The following is a 13,325-nucleotide window of genomic DNA, read 5'->3' as shown; positions in this document are numbered from 1 at the left end:
CCCAGACAAGATCAGACCTGAACACCTGAAGAACTTACCATCAGTACTCATCAATACATTGGCTCGACTCTTCACACGCTACCTGTCTGAATGCAAGGTTCCATCCCAATGGAAAACCAGCAAGACTGTATTACTATACAAGAAAGGAGACATCCACGACATTGGCAACTATCCCCCAATCTGCCTATTGTCTGTCATCTACAAACTATTCACTTGAGTCATCCTGAATAGGATTAGCAGAACACTAGATGAAGGACAACCATGTGAACAAGCTGGATTCCGAAAAGGATTCAGTACCATCGACCATATCCACACAATAACCAAGCTCATTGAGGTATCTCGGGAGTTCAAGATGCCGCTCTGTCTAACGTTCATTGATTTAAAGAAGGCCTTTGATTCTGTTGAGACAGAAACGGTCGTGGAAGCCCTAGCCAATCAGGGCGTACAAACTCAATACATCAGGATCCTTCGTGAGCTCTATTGCGGATTCACTACCAAGATCTCACCATTCTACAAAGAAGTAATCATCCATATCAAGAGAGGGGTTCGGCAGGGTGATACCATTTCACCAAAACTCTTCAGTGCCACCCTCAAGAACATCATGCGACGACTGGAATGGAAAAGCATGGGAGTGAAGATAGATGGTCGGCAACTACACCACCTCCGCTTTGCTGAGGACATCGTTCTAATAACACCAAACATCAGCCAAGCGGCACAAATGCTGAACGACTTTGACCGTGAATGTGGAAAGGTCGGACTACAACTGAATCTTACGAAGACAATGTTTATGAGAAACAGCCTTGTTCCTGATGATCCATTCGCTCTCAACGAAACCACCATCTCTGAATGCAACAGTTATATATACCTCGGTCGAGAAATCAACATGATGAATGACCTGGCACCTGAGTTGCGCAGGAGGAAGAGAGCGGCTTGGAATGCCTTCAAGAGCATTGAAGAAATAACTAAAAGGACAAAGAACCTCCAACTACGAGCACATCTCTTTGATTCCACTGTTCTTCCTGCATTAACATATGCCTCAGAGACCTGGACCCTACGAAAACAGGATGAGAACGCTATTCGGGTCTCTCAAAGAGGAATCGAAAGAACTATGCTTGGAATATCACGATTCACTCAAATGAGAGATAGAATCCGGAGTTCTGATCTTCGTCAACGCTCAAGAATCAGGGACGCTGTCTCATTTGCCAAGACATCAAAAATCAGATGGGCTGGACACATAATGAGGTTTACAGACAACCGCTAGACTAGAGCCATTACTGATTGGATTCCACGGGACATCAAAAGATCACGTGGACGCCCACCTATAAGATGGTCAGACTTCTTCGTCAAGACCCTAAATGATCGGTTTGAGGCTCTGCATGTTCCTAGAACTAACAGATACCATTGGGCTACGCTAGCACGCAACCGGGATGAATGGAGATGTTACTGGCACCCGCTCGAATAAATCGATGAATAACGGGGATTAAGTGATAATAAGTGATAATGTCTTCCATGGAGATAGGGGCAGGGTAGGAAAAGGGGGGTATACCAGGGATATTGATGTTGAGGAATGTGCACTGGTGGAGGGATGGGTGTTTGATCATTGTGTGATTGTAACCCAAACATGAAAGCTTGTAACTTTCTCACAGTGATTCAATAAAAATTGTAAAAAAATCTGAACAATTAAAAAAAAGGCTCTGCACTCATTTTAGCTATCATTCTGATCCTTTTAACAATTGAAGGGGGGCAGTTTCAAGACATAATTACTCCTAGTTCTGTGCTCAGGGATCACTTCTGGCCATGCTCATTGGACGACATGTACCAGGGATTAAACCAAGTCTAGCCCAATGCACCATGTTTATCAAATTGCAGCATGCCAAGCTTGATTTTTACTACGAAATTAATACTGACATGGAACACACATAAAACATTTATAAAGATTTTTAAATTATTCTTTCTTTTAAAATGGAGTTTTATACTGTACATGAGGCCTGATCTTGTGGATATGCACTGATCATGACTTTGCTAGTTATTTACAATAGAGATGCAGTCTTTACAAGGTTCATTGAGCTGTCAAGGGTCTCAAAACTCCAGGAAGATAAAACCATAATTTTGGCCACTGTCATCTACTTGAATGGCTCTTGGAACTACCTCCCAGAGAATGACTCAGTATCTCTACTTACTGACAGTATCACTGAGCACACATCATATAAAGCATAAAAGTATGACAGTGTTTACTGACCAAATGCAAATTCAATAAATCTCCATGAGATCCAGGAATGATATTAGCTATAAAATCTTGTCATGATTTACTCATTCACAAAGTATTTATTAACTATTATAGGTTCCATTTCAGGTAATAGAAATATTGAGGAAACGAATTTGGAACACAAATTCCTGTCTTGAAAAAGGCAGATCTGAGTAGAGAAATCAAGCAAAAGGAAGAAAAAAACTAAAAGTTTAGATAGGAGTCACTGTCTCTGTCCTCCTGCTGTTCATTGATTTGCTCAAGCGGGCACCAGTAACATCTCCATTGTGAGACTTCTTGTTACAGATTTTGGCATATCGAATACATCACGGGTAGCTTGCCAGGCTTTACCATGTGGGCAGAACACACTCAGTAGCTTGCCTGGCTGTCCGAGCGGGGTGGATGAATCGTAGCTGGATCGTCCACGTGCAATGCAAATGCCCTACCCACTATGCTATAATTTTGGCCCATAGATAGGAGTAATAATAATAGTAGTAAAGCAGAAAATGAGAAGCATAAATTTGACATGTAGTCAGCACATTACAAAAAAGGTGACTTTCAAGGAAAAACTAGAAGGCAGACATACTGTGTGGGTGACTAGTGAACAGCAGAGAAATAGATTATTTTCGATCTAGGGATTAAGCTTTTGCTCAGAAGTGTTGGTTTATCCCATGATTGTGAAGGTAAGTTGGGAAAATCTGATATCAATAGGACAGATCATGAGGGAGGGTAGTCTGAAACTTCCATGCACAGTTGAAACTGCTAATACACAAAATTTCTTTTTCCTTAGGGTAATTTCAAGTGTATTGCTATAGAATTTGAACTAGTGGAAATAGCTACATTCAGATTAAACAAAAAATTTACTCAACAGTTCATAAGATTTTTCTTATACCTGTAAATTTGAATTGAAAATTAGAGCATGGATGTGTGTTCAGTTCATTATTTTTATAATAGCTAACCTGTTTTTTATTTAAAATTTTCAGGAATTGTATTATTCCAATAATTTTAAATGTTTTCTAATGTATAAACATTTACATCACTCAAAATCTCACCCCTAAGTGGCAAGTTACATTAAATTTTTGTCATACTCTTCTTTTAAATTATCCTATACATTTCATTTATTATTTCAAATCATAGAAAACATGATTTTTTGGTTTTTGTTTTGTGGTTCCATGGATGAGCCTCACATAAGCCATTAACTTACCCTGTCCTTAAACTACAACCCAGGCCCAATACTACAATTTTCTAATTATTTTAGTAGAAATTATATTGAAATAATTTATTTCATGCTGGCATATTTTCTAACTATATAATACTTAACAACTGCTAATGTTTTTCATTTCTCTTCTTTGTACCTATTATGTATTGCTGCAACAATGATCATTCTTATATCAAATGATATAATTATTACAGCATTGCTATGTATAATTAATGACTTTTTTAATATCCTCGGTAACTTATAGGCATATTATATAGCATATTTTTATGGAAATATAAATCTGCAATGCTAGTTCGTAAATAAAGATCAATATTTTTCGTGTGTTAAGTAATAAAAATACAGAGACCAGAAATGGTGTGTCATAAATGAGAAGAAATAATCTCTCCTCAGCAAACATAGGCAATCAAAGATCATTAGAATAGCTTGTTAATCATTAGAAAATAGAGTATCTGTAATTTAGATGACTTACTTCCTAGTAATAAAAGAGAAAAGCAGTATATATAATATATGCATACATATGTATATATACACATACACACACATATATATACATATATGTCACCCAAGATAGCAGAAAAGATGTTCAGAAAATTTTATTATCTTATTTCATGAGAAAAATATTTTCAGATGTCTTCAAACTTACTCTGAAAAGACATGCATCAAAGAGATGCCTGATTCTCAACATACTGATTTTTAAGCTTTAATCTATCCAAGACTCTTACATGCTTATTGAGCAATTTTTATTTCCACAATATTTATGCCATAAATTTTATTCTCTGGTACCAAGGACATGCACATATAACACAGATGCACACATATACACAATTCAGTCCTTTAAAGCAAGGGACTGGGGCTGGAACAATAGCACAGGGGGTAGGGCGTTTGCCTTGCATGTGGCCGACCTGGGTTCAATTCCCGCATTCCATATGGTCCCCTGACCATGGCCAGTGGTAATTCCTGAGTGCAGAGATAGGAGTAGCCCCTGTACATCACAGAGACTCCCCCAAAAAGAATAAAGCAATGAGCTTATTATAGACTGTTTCCAATAGATATAACCATATGTCTCACCAAAGAACTGAAATTATCAAAGGGGTGATTTTGAAGGGGTGAGGGTGGGGAGAAATAGAGCAGTCTAGAAAGGTTGAAGGCAACATAGTGCACCTAAAGCACAGTTTCAGGCCAGATTAGAGTCAACCAAAAACTGAAAGAAAAGTAAACCAACAGACACAAATAGAAAATCATTTTCACTCAAATAGACTAGTTATGAAAGAAATTTGCACACAGAGTTCTGTTGAAATCTAAAGGAGCATATAGTATTCCAATATGCAATACACCACAACTTTTTTTCTTGATTCATCTGTTGTTTGACATTTAGGTTGTTTCCATATCCTAGCTATTGTAAAATTTGAACACTATAGTGGCCTATTTCTTAAACTATAATACTACTTATAATGATAAAAGAAATGAAAATGACCCCGAGCACCAAATTTCTTGAGCAGCCTTCAGTTCTTATCAATCTTTCCCCTTTGGCTTTCTGCTTCATTCTGCATCTGCTGAATACCATTTCTCTACACTCCTAGCTGCCCAGATGGCTACTTTGAAAGTTGCATAAAAATGCCCAGTCTTTAAAGAGTAGTTTGGAAATTTAATAAAAAATAATTTTATTTTATTTCAAAATTTTAATGAATATTGAAGATCCTTATTTGTATGATAGCTCTAGTGTTCCTCATCAACCAGTGGAACAGCTTTAATGAGGCTATAGCTGAAGGATTGGTAATCAATAAATGGTTGTTTTTCAAATAATTTATTCTCCATAAACCCATGAATAAGGGAAAAAAGCATACTTCCTTGAAGATTTCAACCATACCAAATTAAAAAAAACTTTTTAAAATATCTAACTGCAAATAAAAATTATACACATCAAAACTGTAACCTAGGTTGTTTTAATGTAAATTAAGTTAATCTGAAAATGAAAATAATACATTTAAATAAGCAATTAGAATAGAATTAATTTCTCTAGAAAGATCTGTTCAAGAGAAATGAAGTAGCTCTTTAGATAATGTATGGATGTTGAGATTTGTAAGTTTATCTACATGCTCACAATCACGTCATCAATTGACATCCCATTATTCATCAATTTGCTCAAGTGGGTGCCAGTAATGCCTCCATTCATCCCTGTCATATGTTAGTGTAGCCCAGTGGCATCTGCTTACTCCAGAATCACGAAGAGTCTCAAACCATTTGTTTAGAGTCTTGATGAAAAAGTCTGACCATTTCATAGGTGGGTGGCCATGCGATCTTTTGATGTCCCATGGAATCTAGTCGGTAATGGCTCTAGTTCAGCAGTCATCTATAAATTGCATTATGCATCCAGCCCATCTGATTTTCAATGCCTTGGCAAACAAGAAAGCGTCCCTGATTCTTGATCATCGAAGGAGGGCAGAACTCCAGATTCTTTCACTCACTTGAGTGAAGCGTGACACTCCAAACATAGCTTTTTCTATCCCTCTTTGGGTGACCCAAATAGCATTCCCATCCTGTTTTTGTAGGGTCCAGGTCTCTGAGGCGTATGTTAATGCAGGAAGAACAATGGAATCAAAGAGATGTGCCTGGATCCGGAGTTTCTTCATCCTCTTAGCTATTTCTTTGATGTTCTTGAAGGCGTTCCTTGCCGCCCTCTTCCTTCTGTGCAACTCAGGTGCCAGGTAATTCGTCATGTTGATTTCTCAACCTTGGTACACATAACTGTTGCATTTGGAGATGTTTGTTCCATTGAGAGTGAATGGAAGGTCAGGAACGAGAGCATTTCTCATAAAAATTGTCTTCATTAGATTCAGCTACTGTCTGACCTTTCCACACTCACAGTTGAAGTCAGCCAGCATTTGTGCCGCCTTGCTAATTTTTGAAGTTATTAGAATGATGTCATCACCAAAGTGGAGGTGGTGTAGCTGCCGACTGTCTATCTTCTCTCCTACTCCTTCCCATTCTAGTCATCGCACAACATTCTTGAGGGTGGAACTGAAGAGTTTCGGTGAAATCTTATCACCCTGCCGAACCCCTTTTTTGACATGGATGATCACTTCCTCGTAGAATGGTGAGATCCTGGTAGTGAATCCGTAATACAGCTCATGGAGGATCCTGATGTACTGACTTTGAACGCCCAGTTTGGCTAGGGCTTCAATGACCACTTCAGTCTCAACAGAATCTAAGGCCTTCTTTAAGTCAATGAACGTTAGACAGAGTGGCATCTTGAACTCCTGAGAAACCTCAATGAGCTTGGTTATGGGGTGGATATGGTCAATTGTGCTGAATCCTTTTTGGAATCTGGCTTACTCGCATGGTTGTTCTTCATCTAGTGTTTTGCCAATTCTATTCAGGATGACTCGAGTGAACAGCTTGTAGACTACAGACAACAGGCAGATCTCATATGCTCACAATATGTCGGGTATAACAGAAAATTTCACTCTATATATTCAAGCACATGATTGAAGTCCCATGGAATCCAAGTAATGCAAAACTTTGTGACATTGAATTCTGAGCTCAATGGGACCCAGGAGTAAAGATCCTATGCCTGTTTCCCCCAATTTCTGGTGATCCAGGGGTCACACCCAGAAGCCACTTCCTGCTGGCGACAGATAATCTCATCGACCACACTTCAGAACTCATGGCTGCTTCTCCTGGAAGAGAGCATAAAATGAGGCCCCCATAACCATGCCACCAGACTCCGTGCCAGGCTGTTTTCACTCCGGATGTCCCAGAGCAGGGCAGGTGAGAACCTTCCCTGCCCCAAGGAGCCCTCTCCACCCCAAGTAACCCAGCCCTGGCAGCTGACCTCCACTGCCCAACTGCCACCATGCTCCAGGCCACTTTCCTTATGCTTGATCCAAGTCTCACTTATGAGTGAACATGTTCCTGGACACATCATAAGACATTCCCTATCTGTTCTCTATAATTACCACACCATATTTGATGGGGTTCAGACAGTAGGCAACAAATCATAGAGGGAAATAATATTTATATATATTCACACATGTATATATTAATCTCTTTCTAGTTCTCAGGTACAATAAGTCATTGAACATTGAGAATCTCCTTGGCAATCAGATAGCTGATGTTGATGGATGCACTAGGGTAGTGGTGGATATTGTGACCTGGGAAACAGTTCAAGGGGTAATGTCTTTATCTGGAAGGCTCCCTCTTCACAAAGCTGTGCTGCTTTGTGGCTCAGAGACTGTAACCTACTGGTTTGTGATTGAAGGCTTATAGCCCAACCTGCAAATGCAATATTAGCAGGACACTTCATCATCTTTAGAGTAAGAAGCCTATTTTACTGCTTAAAATATATGGAAAAATTAATTATTCAGAAGTTAATAGCCATCCAGGATTGTATCCCCTTTGAAAGTCATAATGCTTAAGGTAGAAATGAGGAACGAAGCTAGGAAGAGACTATTAAAATCACTGTCACTGTTCATTGATTTGCTGGAGCAGGCCCAGTTTCGTCTCCATTGTGACAATTGTTACTGTGTTTGGCATATCGAATATGTCACAGGGATCTTGCCAGGCTTTGCCATGTGGGCAAGATAGTCTTGGTAGCTTGCCTGGCTCTCCGAAAGAGGCAGAGGAATCGTATTCGGATCTGCCATGTTGGTTGTTTGCAAGGCAAACGCCCTATCCACTGTGCTATCACTCAAGCCCACCATTATAATATTTGGCATTTTAATATTGGTAGGTTTTTTTTTTGCTTTTTTGGGTCACACCCGATGATGCACAGGGATTGCTCCTGGCTTTGCACTCAGGAATTACCCCTGGTGGTGCTCAGTGGACCATATGGGATGTTGGGAACCGAACCCGTGTCAGCCGCATGCAAGGCAAATGCTCTATGCGCTGTGCTATTGCTCCAGCCCCAATATTAGTAATTGTTGATTATAAATAATCCTGGAAATTAATTTTTTCAGATCTCAAGATATTTACATATTACATGAGAAAGAAAGTTATTTCATAGAATCACTATATACTGCAAGAAAAGAAATGTAAGTTGAAAAATATATATATAGTTGAAAACATATATATATATATATATACACACACATACATATGTTAATGTACATTTGGACTACCAGTTCTCAGTGGATACTTCTTGCTTTGTGCTCAATGATCACTACCGAATGTGAAGTTTTACAATGGGCAAAGAAAAAGAAATAAATTGTTGACTTTAAAAACATCTGGACATAGTGGCTAAGATGTTCATTTCATATGGAAAAAAATAAATAATAAATCTGCCCTGTCTAGATGAAGGAACAAAAAATGCAAACACAACGGTTTTAATTAATTTTTCCAGAATGATGAGGGTGAAATGAATAGTTACCTTCAAGGGAAGAAAAAATACATAATATATAAAAACTTCTTATATTTTATATACTTATATAAAAACCTTATCTATTCAATACAAGCACATAATTGTATTGGTTACAGACAGAATGCAAATTTTGTTTGCATAAAATAAAATGTGATTAAAGTAAGATTAACCCATTAACAATTGTGCCCCAGAAAATCAAGTACCTAGGAATCAGCTTAAATAAGGAAGTAAAGGACCTGTACAAAGAAAACTACAAAACGCTACCTCAGGAAATAAAAGAGGACACGAGGAAATGGAAAAATATCCCCTGTTCATGGATGGGGAGAATCAACATCATCAAAATGGCAATAATTCCCAAAGCACTGTACAAATTCAATGCAATCCCTATAAGAATACCCATGACATTCTTCAAAGAAATGGAGCAAACACTCCTGAAATTTATATGGAACAATAAGACCTCACGAATAGCTAAAGCAATTCTTGGGAAAAAGAAAATGGGAGGAATCAACCTCCCTTACTTCAAACTCTACTACAAGGCAGTAATAATTAAAACAGCATGGTACTGGAACAAAGGCAGAGCTGCAGACCAATGGAACAGAGTTGAATATACTGACATTTCCTCTCAAATATATAATCATCTAATCTTCGATAAGGGGGCAAGAAAAGTGAAATGGAGCAGGGAAAGTCTCTTTAATAAATTGTGCTGGCAAAACTGGACGGCTACATGCAAAAAAGTGGGCTCAGATCTCTGCCTAACACCATGCACAAAAGTAAGATCGAAATGGATTTATGACCTCAACATCAGACCGGAATCCATAATGTTTATTGAAGACAAAGTCGGCAAAACTCTCCATGATATTGAAGCTAATGGTATCTTCAAAGATGTCACTCCACTGGCCGAGCAAGTAAAAACAGAGATAGACAAATGGGACTATCTTAAACTAAGAAGCTTCTGCACCTCAAAAGAAACAGTGACCAAAATACAAAGACAGCCTACAGAATGGGAAAGGATATTCACCAAATACACATCCAACAAGGGGTTTATATCAAGGATATACAAGGTACTGGTTGAACTCCACAAGAAGTAATCACACAACCCCATCCAAAAATGGGGTGAGGAAATGAACAGAAACTTTCCCAAAGAAGAAATCCGAATGGCAAAAAGGTACATGAGAAAATGCTCTACATCACTAATCATCAGAGAGATGCAGATCAAAACAACAATGAGATATCATTTCACACCACAGAGACTGGCCCACATCCACAAGAACAAAAGCAACCGGTGCTGGCGTGGATGTGGCGAGAAAGGGACCCTCCTTCACTGCTGGTGGGAATGCCGGCTAGTCCAACCCTTTTGGAAAACAGTATGGACGATTCTCAAAAAATTAGAATTTGATCTGCCATTTGACCTAGCTATAGCACTCCTGGGAATATATCCCAGAGAGGCAAAAAGATATAGTCAAAATGACATCTGCAATTGTTTGTTCATTGCAGCACTCTTTACAATAGCCAGAATCTGGAAAAAACCTGAGTGCCCGAGAACAGATGACTGGTTAAAGAAACTTTGGTACATTTACACAACGGAGTACTATGTAGCTGTTAGAAAAGATGAAGTTATGAAATTTACATACAAGTGGTACTACATGGAAAGTATCATGTTAAGCGAAATGAGTCAGAAAGAGCAGGATAGACACAGAAAGATTGCATTCATCTGGGGAACATAAAGCAACAAAATGGGAGACTAACACCCAGGAATTGCTGAGATTAGTAGCAGGAAATTTGCTCCATGACTTGAAGACCAGCCACACGTGCTAGGTGAAAAGGAAGCTCAGATAGAGAAGAGAGCACCAAATAAAGGGTGTTGTGAGGACCCTCCCAGCGTGGGAGAAGCATGCTAAAAGTAGTCTATAGACCAAAAATGATTGCCACTCAATGCCTCTCTTGCAAAACACAGTACCCAAAAGAAGAGAGAGAACAAGGGGGAACACCCTGCCACAGAGTCAGGGTGGGGCAGGGGGGATGGGGGTGGGGGGGAGTCTGGGACCCGTGATGGTGGAGGATGGGCACTGGTGGAGGGATGGGTACTTGATCATTGTATAACTGAAACCCAAGCCCAAAAATTTATAAGTCTATAACTGTATCTCATGGTGTTTCACTAATAAAAAATTTTAAATAAAGTAAGATTAAAATTAAAATGTATTAATAAACAGTCTCTGCATGCTTTAAATATTTAATGAGAGATTTATATAATGTACAGATGCTTCTACATATATAAGTATATCACCTACTGTAAAATTGGGTGTAGATGTATAATAATTATTTAAATGATAAACTTAAAAGGTACATTTTCAAAATATGTATACTTTATGTATAGTATAGATTAATTTGAAAAATACTATAATTTATAATGAACAATTGAACTAGGAAAAGAATATGCCTATTTAAAAAAAGTTCCAATCTTATTCATAACAAAGCTCGAGTGATAATTTAGACCCTACAATTTATCTTCCTAGAGGAAAAGAAGTTGAACTGTATAATTTCGTAAACAATAGTAAAGTAGCAATGAATTACAGAAGATAGGTAAAAAATAATTCCAAGTATTTCTGAATATATTTGCAGACAACTCTAGTTCTCAAGTGTCTAAAGAAAAAGAAGTTTTTAAGTACAAGCTCTTAGCTACAGACTACACAGTCAGCAGTGGATCTCTGTTTCAAAAAACTAGAATTTCCAGAGTGAATTTCCAAACATGGAACTTCTATGTAAGTAGCCATTTTTCTAAGCATGGAAATTTGAATAAGAGGTTTCAGTAGTTCTCTGCCCTGCCCATCAGACTACTAAGAGCTTTACATAAAGGTCTCACTAGGGTTATCTCAAGTACACAGTGCAGCTGGTCAGATGGTCTCAATGACACAATGACACAGTATCTCAAGACTGGTATCTTGAGGGAATTCCCAGTGGAAGAAGACTCAGCAGAATACACAAACCAAGTGCAGGACAGCAGGGTTGGAGCACCCAGGTGCAGATCCAGAATCAGATCAATAGGCAATTCCTTTCCCAGGTGATTTCAGCCAGCAGGCTTTGGTCTGAAATTTACAAGAAAATGGGAGTATGCATGCATGGGGGAGGGACATGGAAATGCCAAGTGGGTACTATTATTCTATCAAATTAGCAAAATGTTTATAATAAACTAACTTAATAAGCTTATTGTAAGCATTTTACTTTTAATATCAAATTCTATCAGACATTATTCTAACAAAATCGTAACTTTTTATTTCTATAATACCTTGTGTATTATATGATAAAGCTTACAATGTGATGGAAGTCATTATGGATTGGACTAGGAAGACTATTTAAAATATTTTCTTGTTAGAAAAAGTTAGCACAGCGGTAGGGCATTTGCCTTGCACGCAGCCAACATGGCTGACCCGAGTTCGATTCCTCCGCCCCTCTCGGAGAGCCTGGCAAGCTACTGAGAGTATCTCGCCCACATGGCAGAGCCTGGCAAGCTCCCCGTGACATATTCGATATGCCAAACACAGTATCAACAAAATCTCCAATGGAGACGTTACTGGGCCCGCTAGAGCAAACTTCATATGCTAAGATTAAAATATATTCCATAATCAAGGATTAAGTTATACCTCATGCAACCTAAGTCCAAATACCATGAATGGAGTGTCTGTATAAGTTTGATTGATTTAAAGCATTAGTTGCAAGTCCTTGAAGAGACATTTGCCGTGGAGTGGTTGAATGTGGTATTTCTAATGAGACCCACTAGACTATTCTCTGAGATGTTTTATTGGAGTTGGGCAGTTTTTGTTGTTGGTTCCATATATTTTTAGAGTCATCATAATGCCATGATTTAACTTAAAATTTTACAACAGTATTTTAAGGGAAAAATAGGATAGCATACATAATATTCAAATTACAGTTCTTCTAAAAAAATCCAATATTAAAGAAGCTTAAGAGTCTTTAAAACATTCTATTTCATCTGACCTGAGTACTTTTGTTGATATTTTTGTGAATTCTGTGTAATTTTGATTGGCTTGCATGCACTTTAATTAAAAATCAGTCTTTTAGAGAAAAATGATTAGGACTTTCATAATGACCAAATTAAAGCTATTTGAAAAGTACAGCAAAAAAGCAATTTAAGCACTACTTCATTCTTTTCACCTCTAGTAAATGAACTATGACTGAGTTGTTCTTAAAAACATTAAGTTATTTTTTAAAGCAAAGATTAACAAGCACTTCCTGAATTAACATCTTTTTTAAATGTTACATATTCTTTTTATTTTCATAAAAGTAGTTCACAACAGTTCATTACAGATAATATTCAAATACCAGTTCCACCACCAAATATCTTCCCATCACAATAAAAGTGAAGTGTGTGAAGGTTGTTGTTTTTTATTCTGGAGCCATTGAAGCCCGAATATAAGAGAATACAAGCAAGTATGTTAAAATCAAACAAATATGTACTACTTTTGATAACAAAATTTACTTTTGATAAG

Source organism: Sorex fumeus, unplaced genomic scaffold, assembly GCF_029834395.1.
Source record: "Sorex fumeus unplaced genomic scaffold, SorFum_2.1 ptg000010l, whole genome shotgun sequence".
In the NCBI taxonomy this organism is placed as follows: Eukaryota; Metazoa; Chordata; class Mammalia; order Eulipotyphla; family Soricidae; genus Sorex; species Sorex fumeus.
The sequence above is the reverse complement of the archived record's forward strand: the minus strand, read 5'-3'. Positions refer to the sequence as shown.